We start from the raw sequence: 8,118 nt of genomic DNA, 5'->3' as shown, positions 1-8,118 counted from the left end.
TTGTTACAGTGGTCAGGAATGTGGTAATCTCTTTACTACCAGTGATTCTATTTCTTAACAGAATTTTGCTTCCCAGTGCAGATGGTTTGATATAGTAACATTCAAAGCAGCCAGCCCTTAGGAAATGCCAAGGCCAATATTTGAATGCAGATACAAGTTTTAACAAAGGAAAATGTAGTATATCCTTGTAGCTGTTTGCCTGTGAATATTCCCCTGGAGGGCTAATACACTATTCTTGAATCTAATCCAAGTCAAGCCAACTCTAAAAATCCTGTGAAGTACCAACTAATAAGGCACATACAATTCCTTTTCAACAGTTTTCTTGAGTGTCTACTATGTACCAGGTAAGAGGCAATTGTGCTATCGTTTGAAACCTTGAACTTTCATCCTGACTTGGGGGTAGAAGTGAGGACAAGGAAGGTGGAATTTTAAGGTTGGATCCCCTTGGTTTTGTTAAATTGTTAAAGTATTTGTATTTAATGGCAATCTTTAAAACATTTATTGAATTCTGTCTTACATTTTTAGTCATTTTTATAAGTCAAGGAGAGAAAATCAATGTTTAAGCCAGCCCATTTATTAGAAAGTGAATGCCAGCACAGGCTTAACTTCTGGCTTTCCAACTGGAAGACAACATTTTATAATGATGTTATTTCACTTCATGCCAGGTGATAATTCCACTGTAGCTTCATTGTGATTGGTGACCATAGCTCACTCAAGCTGATTCTCACTTCCTGACTGTAAGGAGCCACAGAGAAAAAACAAATCATTCTTCTTCTGGCACCCTTGCTGGAGGAGGAGTAAGGGAAGAGGCAGATGGCTAGATTGGCCCCATCCTCATAGTTTTTTGGGAGAATTTGGAGCAGGACCAGCTCAGATCAAAGTTTCAAAGAATACTGGTCTTACAAGAAGTGATGAGCTCTGTTATCTTTGCCTCTGAGCCCCAAACACAGAAAACTTCAATGGATCTGGAGACATACCAGTATGAGAAGCCCCCCTCCACTCTTTACAGTGTCTGCTCATACTGCTTGTCTTAGCCACATACTTCACTTTTCAGTCACCAAACCCCTCTTCCCTTGTCCTTTCCCCCATACCATCCCTGGCCCATGCTTGGCAAGTGGGCTTGCCTCCAGGAATCAAACTGGGTGGATGCTATGATGTCAGAACACCAGGCAGCAGTGTTTCTAATGTGTTAGACCATGGTTGTCTTTTTCTTTTCCTGGAAAAGTACACTAAGTGCAAGTTGTCTCCCAGGCCATGAGGCACACATCCAAATGTCCTATGTGGTGGGCCCGCCCAGGCCCAGGAGAGTGTGGAGAACAAGTGTGTCATATGGGTGTGTTCACTAGTCCTGCTCCCCCTCTGTCTCATCCTTGACCACATTCTCTTGACAAGCCATATGGCCTGGGAGTGACCTGGAATATATTAAGGGCATTGGTATGTAGAACCCTTGCAGAGCAAGGGAGCAATAGCAGAGTGGTATTTTAGAGTTGGTAATTCATTTAATATACATTTATTGAGGATGTTTGGTATGGTAGGCCTTGTGGTAGGTACTGGGAATGCAATAATGAATTTGGAGCTATGGTCTACTGGGAAGATGTACAAGTAAATAGGCAATTATGATATCGTATGCATCAGAAAACCTGGATCCAAGATCCCTAGTTAATAGCTCTATTATGTTGGGCAAGTCATGTTGCTTGTTGAACCCTCTGTGTCTGAATCTGCAAATTAAGGATATTCTGAGGGTTAAATAACATGGATGCAGGCCAGGCATGGTGGCTCACGCCTGTAATCCCAGCACTTTGGGAGGCTGAGGTAGGTGGATCACAAGCTTAGGAGATCGAGACCATCCTGGCTAACACAGTGAAACCCTGTCTCTACTGAAAATGCAAAAACAAAATTAGCTGGGTGTGGTGGCGGGCACCTGTAGTCCCACTACTTGGGAGGCTGAAGTGGGAGAATGGCATGAACCCGGGAGGTGGAGCTTGCAGTGAGCCAATATCGGGCCACTGCACACCAGCCTGGGCGACAGAGTGAGACTACACCTCAAAAAAATAAATAAATAAATAAAAACAAAAATAAATAAATAAATAACATGGATCCATATTAATGCTCTTAGTAGTTATGACTTTTTCTTACCCATTAACATGAACTGACCTTACAAAATTATTCCTCCTATCCATGTAAGAAGTTGGAGAGAAGACCAAGGGGAAGAAATTTGACTCAATACCTATTATCTGGTTATCAAGAGTATACAATTTAAGCTGTTGGAACAAATGTTAGAGAAAAAGTTACTCATCTGCTTTGACAGTAAGACTTTTACCAAGAGAAAATGTCTACATTTTCATTTTTTACTGAAAAGTAGGAATACAGTACCATGCATTATATTATAATCTTGTTTTAATTGCAATTAGAGAATACATGGAGTGAATCTATAATAAATAGGTTGTTTTAAGCTTCTAAGTTATTATTTTGGATGCTATTCTCTAATGAAATAATGATGCAATTAATTTGGGGATACTATTGATGTATGAGGCCTTGAGGAAGGAGATTGTATTAAAATACAATTGAGCTGTGTGTATCAGAAAATCCAAATTAACATGGGTTTAAACAACAGAGAAGTTGACTTCTCCCACATAAATATAGACAAGCCAGCATCAATATGGTGGATAGCTTCTTCATTATCAGGTACTTGGGCTCATTCTATCATGTGTTTTCACCAACTTCAAGCCATGACTCTTACTTTATGGTCCAAGATAGCTGCATTCTGACCCACAGCAAGAAGGAAGGCATGAAGGAGGGCAAGCCCCCCACCCCCACCTCTAAGGAGACTCCACAGAAAGCAGAACCTAGTCACCAGGCATATCTAGCTGCAACGGAGGCTAGGAAATGTAGTCTTTACTCTGGGTAGCCATATGCCCAGTTTAAATTCAGACTTCTATTACTAAAGAAAAGGAGAATGGATATAGGGAGACAACCAACAGTTTTAGCCATAGGATGTCTAGGCTTGTGCTTTGTTCTTTATATATGTCATGTTATTTTATTTTATTTTATTTTATTTTCGAGATGGCGTCTCGCTCTGTTGCCCAGGCTGGAGTGCAGTGGCACAATCTCAGCTCATTGCAACTTCCACCTCCTGGGTTCAAGCTTATTCTCCTGCCTCAGCCTCCCGAGTAGCTGGGATTACAGGAGCATGCCACCACACCTGGCTGATTTTTGTATTTTTAGTAGAGACGGGGTTTCACCATGTTGGCCAGGCTGGTCTCGAACTCCTGACCTCAGGTGGTCCATCCACCTTGGCCTCCCAAAGTGCTGGGATTACAGGTATGAGTCACCGTGCCTGGCCTACATATGTCATCTTATATGTGTTGGCACCATAATCACTGTCATTGGTTCTACATCGTTTTCACTGACACCTTTGCTGCTTTTATGGTTTTAAGCACTATATGCATTGGCAGGATTCTACTTTGGAACCCCTGAGCATATTGCCACTACTTGCCCCTTTTTGTTCACTCTTAGTTGTGGCTTCCGATATGCAGCTTTCTTCTTAGAGTGGGGAGGTGTGAACAAAGAAGGTGGGTCGGACTTGGAAAAAAGAGGTTTCAGGAACCTGGCTGGGGATTGTTGGGGAAGGCCACTTGTACCACATGGCAGCATTCCTTTTGTCAGATATGTACTAGGTGTCAGGTGGGCCTAGTGACTGGGTCTTCTGCAGCAGGACTTCATTTTTTCCTTGGAAGATGGAATAGGAAATGAAACAAAACAGTACATACTAGTGGAAAAGTCCCTGTATTGAAGCCCTGGATTCTTCCTGGCTCTGTTGCCATATAAAGCAGACTTGGTTGGCAACTGCTAAAGGCAGGAATGGCCTTTTTATTAATATAACCTCATAGTCAGAGGCTGCAGAAAAAAATGTGCAGCTTGGGTTCCCCAGAGGGGCAGAGTCAAAACTGCAAGCAGACCCCACACACAGCAGGGAAGGCCCTGCTCAGCCAGAGCCCAAGGACAATCTCTAAAGATAAGTGTGGAGAGACTTAATTACCATTTAAAATTGTCCTGGCCTGACCTCTCTGCCTGGTGGGTTAACTTTGCTTCTGAGCCTTGTCCTGTGTTAATACTTACAGGCTCTATTCTCTCTTCCAAGCCTAGAAGTATATTTAGTAACATGATCTTCCAGGTATGGAAGGAGGGTGGCAGGAAGGGCCTAGAGCTCCCCAGTCTCACCTGGAGTCACTCTTCAGGATGCTGCTTGGCTTGGGGCAAGTTTGAGTATGGAGGTTACATGCAGGGTGTTGATGCCAATATATGGGGAGAGGGATTATTTCCCTGCAAAAACATCTGGAGTGACACTGAAGACATACTTATATACAATTTACATGAGCCCCAAGGGCTTCCCATGCCTGAGAGAATTGGGTAGATAGTTCCTATTACACATTTATTTCCTTAAAGGAGATATTTTATATTCTACCCTGTAATTCAATTCTTTTGACTCCCCACTCTGCTAAAAAGAAAAAGAACATATAGTCCAAACAATTTTTAAAATACATTTCCCCCTCCAAATAGTAAATGTGCACAATTTGTGCAGATTTACACACATCTGTAAGCTATGCCTTGTTTATGCCAGTGCTTACAATATTTTAAAAATAAAGGATAATGTTTTTCAGTCTGTATACAATAGTATTTTCTTTTATCAACTCCCCACATACAAATGTATTTCCCTTTTTTAGGGTGTTATTACACGTCTAAATAGTAATGTACACAACTGATATATAGGAAGGACACATATGTTTTACAACAAACATACCAAAGGATGTAAAATACTCATGCTGACTCTTTAGAATACAATACCTAATAACCTGCAGAGTTAGAAAAGGCCATGTAACTTGGTCTGACCCCATTCTATGTGTTGGAGTTAGAGGATTTAGGATCATGGAATGTAGTTTAGAGACGATATAACCCAGGTCTCTCATTTTACCTATGTGGCCCCAGAGGCTCAGGAGGAAAGTAATTTCCTCAAACTAGCTGACTTTTCCACGGCACAGACCTGGGGCTCCTGATTTCAGGCACAAGGCTCTTTCTCTTATGACCAGGTAACGGTCTAGATTGAAGCTGGAATTCGGCTCTGGGAAAAAGTGGTGACTTGATTCCAGCAGAGTAATTGGCTGTATCAATAGCCTCTGAGTATCAGAATTCCATTCAACCCCAGCTGTCCTCCCAGGGCCTAACTTTTCGAAGTATGGCTGGAGGACCAGGAGCATTGGCCTCACCTGGGGGCTGTTTAGTAATGCAGCAGACCTCCTGAATGAGAATCTGAATTTTAACAAGATAGTTCCCTTGGTGATATGCCTATAGACTAAATTTGGAAACAAGTACTCCAGGCCACTGTGCCTCTATTGCCAGATAATTTCCTTAAAGCCCTTTTAAATCACTTTCCTCTGATTCATTAAACACCTACAATGGCTTCCTATTGCTTATCTCTTCCTATCCAAATGTTTTTGAAAGTTGAGTGTTTATCTACTAAACCTGGGGAGTACTGTTTCCCTGGTTATATACTTGACTTGCTCTAGAGCTAGATCTGGGAATCCAGCTATTGATATTTAAAGACCTCCTCCAGTGACTAGCCTTCATGGGTCCTTAAATTGGCTGTTTGAGAACTATTGATCCAAAATGTTGCTTAGGAATAACTAAGAATAGATAAATCTTAGAAAACAGTAAGCATTACTCCCAACTACCTTGTTTTTCTTAGATGCCAAATCATAAAAACTGTTTTCCTACTCATAGTATTTTCTCTTATTTTTTTTCCCCTTTCATTGGCTTCTCACTTGCTCCCAATCTGAGATGATAAACTCTGCATGATTCCCAAATTATCTCTTCCATTTCCCACTGTTAATTATTGTTACCATCAGGAGTGAACTATCCTGGAGGCCTGTTTAGATCAACTGGGGATCCAGGCATTTCGTTGATCTGGCTTCGGTATCTGACTACCAGAAATTATTTGGATTATCTGGTTTGCTAACTGCAAGTCTCCACTTACCTCATCATTTCATTAAAGTACCACCCAAAATTGTGCTTTGGTTAAAAGGAACAACATTCCTGGAGCAAGAGGGACCATTCACTAGTCAAGGCGAAATCAATTAAGGAGCTCTATCTTTTAGAGTAAAAGAAAGTATACTTAACCATAGATGGGGCTCTTAAGTTGCACTGACATATCCAGGAAAGGAGATTGTTGTGTATTCCAGAGTCATCTAGTACAGCATGATTGTTTTTGTTCTGACAGGGCTCCTTTCTTACAAGGCAATGATTTAGGACGGAGCCAGTCAGCAAAGTTTTTTGTACTTAACAAAAATGGCTGTTATCAAAAGCCAGTGCCTCTCCTGGCTGTTCACTGTTACCTCATTACAACCATGATGTTATCTGCTGGGTATCTGGGTTTACCACTGACCACAGCAGAGGCTTGGACATTATTTGCTCAAATGATTTTCTTCTCCTCTTCCTTTTGTTTTAATTATGTGCATGAGGGATCAGGCTGGAGCAGGCCGGGTCAGGGTAGGAGTGGTTATTCCACAGAGCACAATGTGTACTTTTTCAGCATTCTACTTACTTCCATAAAGTAGACTTTATGAGCTGTGTGCTTGCATTTTTGTTTTCTGACTTATTGTTCTCTATCCTACAATTGTTCTATTAATTTGATAGTATATGGTTTCAGCCAAACATTTGTTCCAAATTCTGCCAGATTAAGGGGAAGTTTCCAGACAAAACACTGCCCAGGGGCCTTCCTATACAAGCAGAACTACTTCAGCTCATCCCTTGGCCACTGCACTATCTCCTTGGAAGTCTTCAGGAGTGGAGTGGGGTCAGTGGTTGCACTTGAGCTCAGCCGATTTCAAGGATACCTCATCTCTCTGTAGCAGGGCACATCCACAGGCAATTCTGGAACCAGCTCAGTGGCAGAAACATGGGTCAGACAGAAGCCGTGGATTAGGAACTTGATCTGAGTGTTGAGAAATGAAGTACAGAAGCTTGTAGGGTCAGCTCCATCCTTCTTGGGCTAAGCATTTTCCTTCAGGCGCTGTGCAGGCCTGTTCTCAGAATGACATTCACATTCCACTCAAGTAGTCTGCTTTTGTAATTCCCTGGGGATTTTCATGAGTATAGAGGTCACTGTCTCTGACAATTAAGCTTTGAAGTTAATTCCCAAGATAAATAGAGCAAATTGACACCAGTTTGGTTGTAATTTTTCTTGCTTCAAATTCTAGAAGACAACAGTGAACCGGCTGCCAGACTCAGTTCCTGGAAATCCAAGAAACATGGGCATTTTATTTTTTACCCTTCCTAAATGAGGCAATTTAAGGCTGTTAGAAACAACAAAATCCATGTAAACGTCTTAATTCTACAATTTTGCTTGCATTTCTGAGAGGACAGACAATCATTGTTTCCATTTTTTTTTAAGCTACATAAGTAGTGGTTTCTTTTAAAACTGGAATGATAGAAGGTTATAATCTTTTTAATTCAGACCTTGCAGCAGAAAAGTTGGATTTACTTGTGAACTGTATTATTCAGTAACACACTCTGCATGGAACAGGGAAAGTAAATAACTGAACACATACTTTATAATTACACACGGGAGGAATTCAAAGCTACAGTGAAGGGAATGGAGTTTGGGGGCCTGGGGCGGCAGCTGCAGTTTCTGGCTTCTCCCTCCCTACCTGCTGAGGGCCTGAGAGAACAGGAACCTGGAGTTCCCAGTAGGCCTCCCATTCCCCCCACAACCGCCTTCCCCTCCTCACCAGGGTAGTGAGGGAGTTGAGATGAAGGATTTGTCACTCTAGGACTCAGCTTACAGGGACATAATTAGGATTTACAGAACAAAATGTGAGCCCAGGATGGGACTCTAGAGATTTATTATACCACTTCCTACATGGTGTTCAGGACACCTCAAGATCTTAATAATTTTGAGGAAAAAAGATTCCATTGTCAAATAAGTTTGAGAAAGGTTATATATTGGAGAATCAAAGTGCATGCTAGCACAACAAAGACTCTGAGAAGGCCTACGGTAAAGACATCTGTTTAATCCAGTCTTCCTCACCCCTGTTTGATTTCTAAACTTCCTTTCAGCTACAA

The sequence above is a fragment of the Pan troglodytes genome, chromosome 7 (genome assembly GCF_028858775.2).
Source record: "Pan troglodytes isolate AG18354 chromosome 7, NHGRI_mPanTro3-v2.0_pri, whole genome shotgun sequence".
NCBI classification, from domain to species: domain Eukaryota; kingdom Metazoa; phylum Chordata; class Mammalia; order Primates; family Hominidae; genus Pan; species Pan troglodytes.
This window is presented reverse-complemented; position numbering follows the sequence as displayed.